A 14,737-nucleotide genomic window follows, 5' to 3' on the forward strand; every position below is an offset into this window, starting at 1 on the left:
CTGGAGGACTCCCCACCAGCAGCACCGTGGGCTGTGCCGAGCTGTGCCGAGCTGTGCCAGCCAGTTGAGATCCCTCCTTCATTCCCATTGGATTCAGCACATAATGCTGCTGAATCAGCCCATTTTGCTCAGAAATACTGTGTTTCCAAAGACGGTTTCTTTAACACAGCCAAATGTCCGGGGGTGCTCCAGCCTCACAACACATGGGTGATCACGCATAGGCTCCATAAAACAGGGGTGAGGACGGTGGTAGGTGTTGTTCAAGCTGACCTCAAACCCAGAGCTGAGACTGGTGGGGTCTGACTGCTTGATGCTTGAGACGGGTTGATGTTTTCCCTTGCCTGTCCCAAACTGGTGCTTACCACCAGGGCTACAGCACCAAAACACCTCTGGGTGACAGAGGCGGTGAAGCCCAGCAGTGCCGGGGCTGCCGTCCCACCACCGCTCTCCTCCTCCTCCTGTGCCTTCCCAGAGAGGGGCTGGGACTCCCTACCTGCCAAACACAGCAAATCCACATGGGCAGCCTGAAATTGATTCCAAAAGAGAGCCATGGAAATGATCCAGTGTTTGGAAAAACCTGTTTTGTAGTGCGAAGTTCAGTCCATGTAATTTAGTAAAATGAAAATTCAGCAATAGTTTAGTTATTGTCTACACATAATATAGGAGGAGGAAATTTCTGACAGTAGAGGGCTCTTTAAGCTAACAGGCTGAGGTACAGAAGTATCCGGTAGCTGCAAGCTGAAGCTAAACACATTTGGACTAGAAATAAGCTGAAATTTATTAGTGATGAAAAAAACTAATCCCCAGGACTTCCTTGCTTTAGAAATGAGTTGGATTCCATAGCCCTCAACAGCAGATTAAATCAGGGTGGAAAGGAATGAGTAGTTCCAATTGGATTGTAAAGGTAATTTTCATTTAAATTAAATACACTATTTTAAAGAAAAAAACTTGTTTAAAATTGTATTTGTTACTATGACAAGCTATAGTAAAACCTAGGCTTACTGTTATCTTGGAATAATTCAGATACATAAAATAGCAGACTGTATCAATGAGATAAAAGTGGTTTAAAATCCATAATCCTTGTTTTTTCACGTGTAGTCCGAGGAAGCAACTTGAACCTCTGAAAAGAGCTCAGGCTGTAGAGACTTGTCACAAAACCATGCAATGCATTGCCTGCACCATTTTTTTGAAAGTATAAAAGTCCTCAAAAGTTCATTATTTGCTCCCATTTCAGGACCCCTAGGAACATCTCACCCTAACACTGAGACCCCACTGGAGGGTGCCAACCAGACGTCCTTTGGTTCCCTCAAAAACCACATGCCCTCTCCTTCTGCACAATGAGCATCCTGAGTTCCACCAATTTTGCCCATGGACGGTTCGCGACTTGCTGCCTCCGAGAGCACGTGCACTGACTGTGCAGCATTAAAGTGCTCAGCTCTGAAGACCTCGTCCCTATTCATCGGATCCAGGTAGACACTTCTGCCAGGAAAAACAAAGAAAACTGCCCATTTTGTGAACAGGACACCCTGAAGCAGGTGATGTATCGCATATTGGAGGAAAGGTAGAGCTAAACAGAGCCAGAGCAGAGCTTTCTTGGAGATGGTACAGTGAAAACACTCCCATGTGGAAAAAAGGAGAAACCTTTCTCAGAAGTTTTCCTCAGCGCTGCTGCTGAAAGGAGCGTTGTGCCTCCACGTTACAAAGCGCAGTGGCTGGAGCAGGGTTTTTCATGGCATTTTGCGTGTGCCTCAAGCAGAACCTGGCTCTCAGCATGGCTTCAGGAGACAGAACTGATGGCCAGGTCCCAGGGAGAAACAGCTCTATTAAAACATGGATGAGAAAGAAAACATAGCAACATGACTCTTGAGCCTAAAATATTTAGATTAAATTTCATCCAAATCTGTGCTATGCCTTTTTCTGGCACAGCCCTAGCAATGTCCTTCCAGGTAGTCACATTACATGTTATTCCAGATAGTACCAATGGAACATAATTACGTCCGGACTCAATACTGCCATTTTCTGATTAGCAAGACAGCCACTTATCTTAGTATCTGGCCGTGTTGTCTTCTCCTAAGGGTGGTAATTTGCACCAGGGATCATAAAGCCTTTCCTCACTGGTACTGAATTACCCCTCCCAGAAGCTCTCCGAACAAGGCACAGTTTGCCAATGTGTACGTGGAGGAATTAAAGCCCAGAGGATGAAGCTCAGTGGCTGAAACATAAGTCTCTAGTGCCAGGTGGGATGCTCTGGGGGACCTGAGACATCGGTATGGGGTCGGCAGGTAGGAGAGATGACCGACATGAGACCCCCACCTTCTGTAGTGGAGGCCAGGGCTGGCAGCTGAGTGAGTCCAAAGGAGTGTGAGGCATGTGTGTTACGGCAACTGAATCCCCTTAAAAGTGATTAAAACTTGCCCGAGCTCTCCTCCAGTATGAGAACTATTTATATAGCATGAGGCTGCTCTGCAGCAGCCTTCCAGAGCAGAAGCTGGACATGGACCCTGCTCATGGTCTTCATCTGCCCCAAAGTACCTTTGGTACTGACGGACCCCCAAAACAGGGAATGAGAACCAGCATCCTTCGCAGGAGCGATGGGCATTGCTTGTCTGACCCTGACACCCTGCAGTCTCTGCCACCTCTGCATAAGGACGCTTGTTTGACTAATACCTTTTCCATGAATGTCTCTGTGACCTTTTCTGGTTTTTGTTTAACTTATAGTTCAAGCTTGTCAAAGACGTAATCACTGAAGTGTATTTTTGTGTGTACCTTTGTCTGTGAACAACCAAGCCCGTGCATTTCAGTCTTCCACTGCTGCTACTTGTTGCTTCCTGGACTTTTTATATGCCATTATTTTTTTTAATTATGCTTCCCCCCCTGCAACACAATTTCTTTGTATACGTAAGGGCAACAGCGCTTCTCCCTTCCATGAGCATTTAAGCCCTGAAGCAGAGTGTGCTACCACTGCGCTAATGGTCATGTTTTCTAGTGGAAGCAAGGGGATGCTGTGCAGAGGGAGAGTAGGTCTGTGCTCCGGGTGCCCACGGTCAAGGTGGGGAGGACAAATTTTTCCTGTCTTCTGCTCCCTCTTGCTGCCTTTCCCTGCCATTCCCCGGCGCTGGGCCATGGGTGTTGACCCCTTCTCCCCAAGAGCCTGAGAGCTGTGACCCCACGATTTGACTCTGGATGACAGAGAGAAACAAAAATGAACCATAGGAGCGGGTGCCGAGGGCAGAGGAAATGGTGCTGCTGCTCCTCTCCCCGCGGCCGGCCAGCGCCGTGCTTGCCTCAGCAGCCCCAGGCGTTCCCGGCACAGTCTGTTCCCGCTGCCTCTGCTGTGCTGCTCTGCCACGGGATTTTTGCGTTCAATTGGTTTTGGCCACCTTCCAAAATTTCCCTCAGGAATGCAACTGGAAGGAGGGAAATGGCAGTTTTTAACACTTCATATTTCAGCCCAAGCGGAATGAAATTTTAGCGGAGCAAAAACGTGGTGGTTGAGCACCTCTGTAGCTGGAGGGCTGTCTGCTCACCAGACACCGCAGGCACGCCACGATCCGAATGTCAACGTTGTGAAGGGAAAAGGCATAGGACAGTTTTGTGCGGGGACGTGCTGCAAAGCCTGGAAAAAATATTCCATCGCACACCCTCCTCTAATACATGCTAGAGAAGTCCAAAAAAATGTGGACATTAAAGTTTCGGAAAGATTTGAAAGCTCAAACTAATAGAAATATCCCCAAATTTTGGAAGCTTTTCAATTCCTGTTCAGCATCTGTGGCCTGACTCCACTTCTAATACATTTGTTACTGCATAGACATTAAATATCCTGTCCTGTTTGCCTTCCACGTTGAGCTCTCTCCTTGGCAGAGTGGTGTTTTGCAGTTGGATTGCAGAGCCTTACACACACACTGTTCCCCCAAACTTTGGCTACGGGGTTATTTACAGCCCTCCCCATCGTACGAGGCAGGGTGACAGTTGCCAGCTGTGCTGGTGGCTTTTGTGATGAGCAAACTGAATGCTCTGAATTTGGCTGGAAACGTGTAATTCATTGCACATAAAAAAACCTGAACAACATCAGATGTGAAGGCTCCTTTTAAATGCCCTGCTGCTTGGCATCGATTTCTCCTACATCTGCGTGAAGTTGCTGCACGGCCCAGGGCTACGGAGGAGCTGGGACAGCAGCTGTGCTACAGTCATCATTTCGGAAAATTGCTGGATTTGAAGCTAAATTTACAAAGACTTTGGCAAAGTATGGAGAGGAGAAAACTTCAGGGCATCTGGCCAACCTTGGGAATGTCCCACCAAGAAGAAACTCTTCAGACTGAGGTGTTGATGTTGAATTAAGCTGATTTTATGCAGATTTATACTTTCCCAAATAACTTGAGGAACAGTTGAGTAATACCAGGAGAGGGCAGGAACAGGGGTTAGACTGGAGTATCCTAATCCCTGCCCACAGACAGATGTGAATTGTGCGGCCAGCTTATACTAAAGACTTTTTTGTACTAAAAGTTTTGTTTTCTCTCATCCAAGGCATCTCTCCTGATATTTTTCTTGTTTTGCCTAGTTGTTATGGCTTATCATTTATAATGGCAGACTGCTTGGGACTTACATATTCATAAGAATGGAAGTGCAACAGAGTGGATAAAATTATAGGTGCTGCCATGGCATAAACCAGGAATTTTCTCATTCACATCTAGGACAGGAGAATATTTTGGCCAGTAAATCTCTGTATCAAGTATGAGAAGTTCCTTGCTATGACATTACAATCTCTAGAATAACGCAACTGATTTGATTTCTTCGCTCCACAAGAGAAACCATACGGACTGGGACTTGATGAGAGCCATTCAAAGGGCCGATGTCATCCAAAAATTTGAGTAACATCTCCTGGAGAGCACGAGGCAGAAGGATCAACACTTAATTGAATTCGGGATTTTATTTGCCTTGGACTAACAGCTAAGGAAACTGGTTTAATTTCTTCTGTGAGAAAAGTCAGATAAATGATGTGTACATGTGTCTCAGGTAAAGTATTTGATCGCTTACCTTCTTAGTCATCACTGCTCTTTAATCACATATTATGTAACGTTACATCCAATACAGATTACGTTGGGGGGAAAAACCACAACCATGCAGCCTGCAGAAACTAGAAAGTAATTTGTCTACAGGAGGAAGGATGCTCTTTTCTGCACACTCCGTGTACAGCATCATTTATCATCCGGGAGAATCGCCCAGAGGCAGCAGAACAATGCTCAGCTAAAGTCACATCAGGCCAACTGTCTTCTCAGAGGCTTCTGTCCTGATAGTAGCCAAACCCTACGACTTTCCCAGGGCAAAGGCCTCTAAAGCGATGCCAAATCAGTCAGCCCAAGTAGGTTTATAAGACTTCTTAAACTCTCAGGCACTGTTCTAGTGAAGTATAGTCTTTTCCAGGCTACCTCTGTGACAGTGCTGTGTTCAGAGACCTATTGTACTTGCAGATTGAAGACAGATCTGTTTGGTAATAACAACAACAACAAAAAAAAAAAAGCAAAGGAAAAAAAAACCAGAAAAAGAATCCCAAAGCCAAGCCCTCCAAACAAATTACTTCCTACTGAAGAAACTTTTCTGATCCTGTGAAACCTAACTACAGTTTGGCATGTTTTCCCAAACACAGCATGCAAAAGTAGTAATATTTTATGTTGTGATTATACGACATTGTGGGCTGCAGCCATCTGCTAAGAGAGGGACATTCTGCTCCCTGAACATCCTGGCTGTAATTTGCACAATATTTGAGTTTCTGCAAGTTACTGGGAGCTCTAATATGGTGTGGATACCCATCAGCACTAACAGCACATAAAACATGGGAGAGCTGACGCGGGGGTGACAGTGGATTTTGGCACCTCAGGATTTTTCCCCGGGCAGTGGAAAATGTTCCAGCATGAACTAAACACGTAAAAAGGTTTCCCTGAAGCACGTGCTGCCCCTATGGCAAACAGAAAGCACGAGGGAGTGTCTCATGCAATAACATTATCTCCCTTTTTCACAGTTACACTTGGGTTCAATTTTCTATTATTGCAGATGTTTGGGGTGGGATTTTTTTGAAGCACTCAGCCTTGGCCTAAATCCTCTCCCGTTGGAAACAATGAACCCCCGACCCCCCGCTGCTTTAACGGCAGAAGAGCGCAGCCAGCACAGAGCACTTCGGGAAATCCCTCCCCTCCCGCCCGGTCCTGCACAATGGGTCAAATGTTTCATCCCTGCGTGAAGCCTGAATAAACAGGCATTGCACAAGGAATCGCGGTGGGGAAGCGAAGCCGCTGTGCCAATGGCAGGCACTAACGCTGCAACCGCTCCGCGTTAACCATTAGAGCTCACGGACCGGGACCATTCCCGGGAACGCTGCTGCCCTCCTGGGGAAGCCTGCATCCCCCTCGCTGGCTGGTTGACTGACGTCCGTGAAGCTCTGCGAGCGGTGGCCGACGGGACCAGGCTGGCCATGACGTGGTTCATACTTCCATATCCTCCTACAGATGACAAAGATGGTAATTTCTGAATTTGAGGGCTATTTATTGTAAGGTCAGTTTTGGTTCCCTGGTTGCAAATTTTGATGCAAGTTAATATTTTTGAAAATCAACCCATTTCATTCATTAAGGGAAGAATAACGTGGCCACAAATCATTACATAGGATCTTCAGAAGGAAAAGAAGAATTTACTGTTGGTTTGAAATAGCTGACAAAACCGTACTTACCGCTCAAAGACAAACTAAACTTGGAGATAAGACTGGGGTGAGAGGGACATCTACTTGCCACACCAGCTGCACCCAGTAATTTCTTGACAAAACATGTCTGAGTGCCAGCTCGGCTTCACCCAGGCATCAAAGACAATCTGCACTGAAACATCCGTGAAGCTCAGCCACATTTTTCTCCTTGGGACTTACAGGCAGGGATTACGGATAGAAATGTACATTCCCGCAGCGGGTGCGAGCTGCTTCACCCATGGGCTACCTCGCAGGAGAAGGCAGCATGGAGGACTAAATATGGGCTCAACAGCCTTGAGCCTATGCCTATAGCATCCCAGCCAGAAAACTAAGCTCGTATTGGGTGAAGAGTGTTAATTTGCTGCTAACACACAATTTTACATCATTATTTCTTCCTTATCTGGGATGTTTCTGGTGTGGTTCATCAATGTGTTTCAGGATGTGTTTCTGTAGGCCAAAATGAATAACTTTTTCTTCTGCACTATGTAAACAGGCACAGTAAATGGACTCTCCCAGTTTACATTAGTTGAGGATCTGTCCCATCATCTTCAATGCCAAGATAGCTGAGCATTTCCTATCACCCTTCTATCGAGATGGCTACAGCAAAGGCATATAATGCTTTCTTCACGCAGCCCTGTGAATATTGTGCTCATTTAAGAAGTAAATAAAGAAGACATCACCGCTGGATGTGTCCCCTCTGGTAGCAATCAATGCACAGCATACACTTTTGATGAGGTTAGATAACAAGCATCACACGGAGAGAGGAGTACCATGCACACACAACCTTCTGAATATGTCAGCAATAAAATGAGAACTACAAAGGCAGGCAGTAGCTGCCCACTGTAGGATGTCTCATCTAGTTCAAGTTCAGCTGTGCAACACAAGCCCAACTCTCTGGTTAAAAAAACCACCCTAAACCAACAACAAACCCCCCATATACTGCTCTGAAGGATTAGCACAAGGATCTATCTTTGTTCACAGAGCCCTTTTTAGTTTTGAGAAAGGAGTTTCTTACATCAAAAAATAGAGAATTCTTTCATGTTACTGTCAGCTCTAGCCCACCTAAAATTGCATTATTACCACTGACAGAAAGACAGGTGTTAACAGCTGGAGAGAAAACAAATGTAGAGCGCTGTGGCAAAATCTGAGGAGAAACAGATGTGTGAGCAACTTTGTCTTTGATATTTATTTTAATAGTGCTTCTCAAATGTGTTTAATATTTATGCGGCTATACTCTCAGCTTTCACTGGCATACTAGAGGCAGCACAGTGCATTATTCACCTCTGCCACCACTTTTTCTTTTCCTCCCTTCTAACCGTCCTAAAATAGCATCTGTAAATCCCTCCGGAAATGCCAGTTTATTCCTCCTCCCCTCCCCCAGTATAAAATGGATAGAGTTTTTTAGCAGTGGGAGTTCAGTGTGATTAGTATGCTAATGCGGGAGAGAGAAAAGGAAATGGAGATGAGAGATATGGTCCTTTAGCAAAGAAAAGCAGGAACAACTGAAAGGAGGATCTCTGCTAATCAATTAACCTACAACGGACCTAATGCCGTAAGAAGCTATTGGGCATAAAGGGACAAAATTCTCGGTGACAGATGGCACTTGGGCTCACGATATTACGGGGTTGCTGCTCGAGAGCTTGTTTACCTCGCATACAGGGGTAAGCAATAAAGCAATAAAATTGCTTATTTATTTTAAAGAGAGAAGTTGAAATGCTTATTTACCAAATCAATCAAGGTTTACTAAGGCAGAACAGCCACAATCCTCACGGCCCTAAAATGCTGGATACTTCACTGATTTCAAATAGCAATTATCTATTGCAGTTTCTTGAACCCGCTCAGACTGCAAAGAGACATTTAATTTGCAAATTTTGATGAAAATTGTCATTTTTTTAATTGCCTATTTCACCAATTTGAATTTTAAAACAAACGATTAACTAGAAGCTCATTTTTACTTGCCTTGGGCAAGCCCGGAAAATATTTGTCGAGACCCAAGCCTGTCTGCTTAGCATTTGAGTTGAGAAATGCACAACTGCCTTCAAGTCAACATTAGCTGTGACAGAAGCAAGACTATTATTTAACAGTAGCTGAAAATGTCAAAAACAAGCAGCGTCTGGCATTTTGACAAGACAGTGTTGAAAAGAAACCACTTTTTTTTTTTTTCTTTCAACACTCGCTTAACTGTAAAGCAAAACTGTACAATTATCACTTGGCTCCCAGTACGGCTTTGGTGGGTCCCTTTGAACTGGTGGGGATGAAGGAGAGCAGGTGGGTCTCCATCTTCTGCTCGCAGCCGCCTTCGAGGTCCAACCATGGGCCAGACCCTTGGCGTTGCTCTCCGTGCTTCAAACGAACCCACGCTCTGCTCCCAGGAACGGAGATGGCATCATCCAAGAACTCGTGTCAGGCCTCAGGCACATCAACTCCATGAAGACATCCCAAAAGCTAAGGACATATGTAGATGTTTAGAGGTATATGTTTTAGATGTTAACTGGCTGTCAGAATAAAATGCAGGCATTTTTTTAAAAAGTAGGTATTGTGCCTGGGCATTAATCAGCCTTTTTTACATTAGAATTCATAACAAAGCGTTGACAGATTTAATTAAAAGTAGTATTGTGATGAAAAGAAGCCTGATATTGAAGAAGTGCAGGAAAACTAATATCTAAAATACTTTCTTCCCATGGCAAGATTAAGTTGGAAGTACCATTTTAATCAATGGTAAGATGCGACAGTGCTTATGATAAACAATATTGTGAACCGTCTCAGGGAAACAGTGCAACGGGTGATAAGATACTGTTTTCAAGAATTTTAGATAGCAGAATGAATAGGCCTTAATAATTTAAGAGATGCCAAAGTGATGAACATATGTTCATCTTCTTTGCACACACCAGATACTCTGCACCATTTATCTGAGCTCAAGTAGAACAATTTTCTAGCAGCTTTTGCTACCTGTTAAGTCCCTTTAACATCAGTCAACATTACATAGGTTATCAAATCCCATAAAGATTTGTCTATACAAGTGTCAATTGTCTGTTTATGTCCTTCCTCAGCAAAATCTCGGCATGTGCCTCACAGCAGCTGTGCAAGAGAGACATCAGGAGATGTGTTGCATGGTCCCTTTTCCAGGTCGCATCCCTTAGTAATCTGCCATGTAGCAGCTACACGACTAACCTCACCACGTCTCTCTGGGTTTCATTAGTTACTTAGAAATCACAAACTATCAAAGTTTGACAGTTCATCAAAGCGTAAGTATTCCATGAAAAGCTGATTCAGATGACGCCAGAAAGCACGTACTGTCCCCCATAGCTTTGAAACTTCTCTGATGAGATAGTCTGGGAGTTTCTGGTAGCAGCTGGCTCCCTTTCTGGTTGCACAGCATCTCTGGTGCCTTGCTTTTACGACCAGTGGAAGGCAGCAGGAGCCAATACTGCTGACAAGAAGATGCCTTCCCTTTGCGCTGATCTGTGCATTGGTGCTGTGATGGAAAGGAGAGGACAGGGGAATGGCTCCTGCTTCAGCTAAGCTTATTTTATTTCCTGGGAGCAGACTAAGGGACCACATTGGTCAAGCCACAGGTTGCGGGAGCAACACAACCACCCTCATTTACCAGTGAGCTGATCCAGAACGATGAAACCCAGTGGTTTTCAAATCCCAAGCAGCACTCCAAATCCAGGGACTTGGGGTTCAAAAAAGCACCTTAAAGTGGCACACGTGGGTCTGAAAAACCAACTCTTCCTCTCGCCTTTAAGTATACTCCCATGGAGGTGAAGCTTCGAATGCAAATGCAACCTGTGATATCTCTGTCTGTCCCTTGGTACTTAAAGGTGATTCTCCTTTATAAATTTACATTTTAAAAAAAATCAAAAAGCCAGTGTGTGCAGACTATACAAATACCATTGGTATTTGTCTTCGTGCTGGGCATTTTGACCTGACATCTAAACTGAACTCCCTTTTGTATCTAGCTAGCTTATCAAGTGATCCCTTGTCTCGCTGCTCTTCACTGTCCCAGAGTTCATCCCCTGGACCAGTGCAACAACCAAAGTCTGCAGAACCACCCCAAAAAAATTATTTCCAGGAATGAGTACGTGTCTCACTTTCTACCAGCTTCACTATTTCTTAACACTGCATTTCTACATTTATTACTTACATAATACTACACGTCTTATCGTTTCTTAAATCACTTATCACCATAGTGGATACATCACTACATTGATTCATGTCCTTGAAACATCAGTCTTCAGGATCTTTCAATTCATCTTCTTCAAGCCACTACTCCAGCCACATTTTTGCTTGTTACACTGACTTGAGGAAACTGGTTGGTAAGAGGAGTCTGAAACCACACAAAGCAGTACTATTTCTCTCTCTCCAATTTAATCAGAACAGGCACAAGTCCAACACAAATCCTCAGCTGAATTTCCTACAAGCGAAATACTGGACAAAAAAAAAAAAGGCAAGATCGTGGCAAGCATTTATGACAACAAGCTCATCAGCAGCCAACATTTTGCATTTGCATCATTATTAATCTGATCTGCCAGATCTGATTCTTATAAGTCAGTCCTCCTGAAGAGCTGATATACCATATAAAAAGCAGACACTGTAAATCAGAGAATGATGACAGTTTTCATCAGTGGTGAAAGAGAAGAGAGAAAGGCAGATTCTACAGTGTGCTGCTCTTACTTGTTGCACAACGTAGGAATTTTTTTGACCTGTATCACATCAGAAAAGAAGTGAGGTCTAAACAATTTCATCCCTTTCAAACACAGTGGGCCAAATTCCCAACCAGCATGAAATGCTGCAAATCCATTGAAATCGATGGAGCTATGCCAGTTCAGCTGAGAACTTGGCTTTGCATGTCAGTTCATTCAGCAATGATTGCACTTGACATGCAGCACAGAACAAGCATTTGTTTTTAAAAAGAAAACAGTGGAGTCTTTCAGTGCTAACCCAGCCTATACATAGTCCCAAGAACGGGATTAACTGTCCTTAGCTCAGGCTCCTATGTATTTGTGCAAAGGAAGAGTAAGGAGGAGGAGAAAAAGCATATTCTTCCCTCTTTGGCACACTGATGGCAGGTCTCACCACTTGAGACAAGAAATGATGGTCTGTAGAGCAGGGCAACTTTGCTTTGCATTAGAACCTATAATTGACATAGGCACTTAATGTCCTTACAGGGAATTTCACCCCCCACCCCAACACCATGTGGTCACATCCCTCACCTTTACCTCGCCATTATCAACCAAAGTGCCCAGGGCCAGATCACCAGTTTCTCACAAAGTTCAAAAGGACTGTGTCCATCTCAGCAAGAAGTTGCTAAAGTCCTTTTCCTACGAATCCTCTGGTGGCACAGCCAGGCTTACCCCGGGCATCCCTAGCCACTGAGAAGACAACTGGCACAGCTGGGTTAGAGGAAAATAGACAAGCCCAAACACGCTCTGGTGATCACGGCCAATAAAGTGGTACCTTTGGAGAACAGCTGAAGATCCGAACAAGTCAATACAAATGCACTGCATCTGTAAGGCTCCCCTTCCCCTCTTGTTTGGAAACCCAGGATGAAATCAGAACAACCACTTACTGTCCTTTTCTTTCTTGCAACAATTATGCAGAACGTTGGAGCTTCTCCTTGCATAATTTCTATCCGGTAAATTAAGTTGCAACCCTATTCCTCCCAGCTTTCTTTTTAGTTCACACATTTTCCCTGAATAATTGCATGAAACAAATCTTGCTTTGAGGTTTGATTACCAAAAAAGTATTAAATATCTGAAACGTTGGTTTATCTCACATAACACAAGGCATACATTGAACTAATCAGAGAACAGATATAGCAGAATTACATTGTGAATTCAGACAGCAACATATTTATAAATACAGTTTTTCTTTCAACAAATACTTTGCCATATTTGCTTAAAAGGCACCATTTCAGGATTTCTACCAACAAGTTCATAAAAATCAGACCTTATGGCTACACCTGTGGACTTTGCCATTGCGAATACTCTGCAACGTGCGCACATATCCCTGCGTAACTACAGTACAACAGGTCACTCCCTGCATGCAGGTTTTTAAGCACAAAAGTCAAGGCAGAACTGCTGCCAGTACAGAAAGCGAATCCTATGAACTTTGATCTGGGGACGTTGCATGTTGTGCATCTGACACTGATGCACATTGCACACTGGACACCACTGAGCTCTCACCCGGCTTGGCCTAGGGAAACTTAGTAGCAGGCCTTTCCCTTCATATTCTTTCTCATTTGTATATGTTGTTTCCTATCTGCTATAGTGCTGGGCAGGCTAAAAAACAAAGTAAGTGTGAAAGCGCAACAAGAGCTGCTCAACTTCTGTGCTTCAGAAATGAAGAGCAAGAAAGGAAAACCTCAAGAAAATACAAAACTACATTTCAACCTGGATTTCGGCTCCAATCAGATGAAGAAATGACCCCCACCTCTTCCCCAGCACAGCTTTTACGCATTCAAAGCACAAACTCTCAGTATGCTGCCTGAAAAGCCCAGGCATAAAGTTTATCCTTTAATTTGAGGCTTTGTCATTTGACTGGGGAGGGGGGCGTTAATCAGGACAAGGCTCTTGACCATGCTGCTCAAAACATGACAACAGACACACCAAAAATCCAAGCTGGCTGCATGAAGCAATTAAAGTAGTGTTTACTATTCCATGACAGTTAACACGTTGGACTGACCTTTCATTTACTCTTTAGTACTGAACATTAAACTGCAAGATTACTCATGCTTTGCATTTAGTACCGGCATCAAAACTAACAGCATTAGATAGCTATTCCCACAGCGAGACACGTGTTCCTCTGCCCAGCTGTGCACGTACTTTTATAAGCGTTGTATTTGATATTTAACACTTCCACAGGTTATATTCATCCGTTACCATTAGCAATTATTGGTAACACTGCTCCAAAATATAAAAAGCATATGCAAAATGTCCAGGGTGACGCAGCTGGTAAAATTACATCCCTTCCTTACATGCTGGGAGAAATAAAAAGGGAAGGCGGGGGTATGCCCATAGGTCCCTGCGGCAGCTCCCAGCCAGATGGCAGAAGGGAAGTACAGAAGCTACGGAGGACAAGTTTCTTTGTTTACTCTCCTTCTAGTTGCTTACAGCAGCCACGTTATGAAGGGAGGCACAAGACGCATTTCGCGAGCCTGGCAGCCCAGCAGTTGGAATATTCCGTCCAAAATGGGCAACTTTCCATTCAGCACCCTCGGGCTGAACTTGAGCAGGAAGGATCCGGAGTTTCCATTCCCCAGGGTGATGCTCTCATGGAGAGGCTACAGATGAAAGGGAGAGGTTAAGTCACCAGCAAAGCACCTTTGCCAGTGTGCTTTTGACCGATCTGAGTGCTATGACTAGGTAAAATTGATGGTTATTTCTATCCTTAGCTGTAATTTGCCTGGTCAGACACTTGGCATGTCCAGGACTCTGCATTTTGACAGCAGAGTTAGGATTTTTGGGTCACAGGCTGCCAACACAAACACGGGTCTTTCTTTTCTATTCACCCCTTGCGCTCTTTCCAACTTTCACTTGTGGTGCTGTCCTGCAGCGGGCACTGCATCTCAAATACTGATGAACCTCTCCTCCCCTCCTTTCTTCACCTCTGCCTGGAGGCTTTTTCATTACACATTTCTAAACCTCCATTTGTTACATCTTTTTTGAGACAGTGATGGGCACTATGAATGGACAGTCTGTGAATACCAGAATAACATTCAGTTCATATCCAGACCGGAACATTAATAAATACAAATATATTAAGAGATTCCCTGCCATTCGTGGGTTTTTTTCATATTCACACTGGCTATTTATATCTAAATCTCTATTTTCTGTATTGTGACTGAAGTTATCTGGCTTATTTTCCCCCAGCTCAAATATTCCCACTGCAGATTCAAAAGGGCAAATTTTCCAAGGCTGCTCAGCATGCTAATTATGATAGAATCGCTGCCGATTTGATCTTGCCTGCTTCTTTTTCAGTGTTTCTAGACCGGTGTTTTGTGCAACC

The sequence above is a fragment of the Gymnogyps californianus genome, chromosome 7 (genome assembly GCF_018139145.2).
Source record: "Gymnogyps californianus isolate 813 chromosome 7, ASM1813914v2, whole genome shotgun sequence".
Taxonomy (NCBI): Eukaryota; Metazoa; Chordata; class Aves; order Accipitriformes; family Cathartidae; genus Gymnogyps; species Gymnogyps californianus.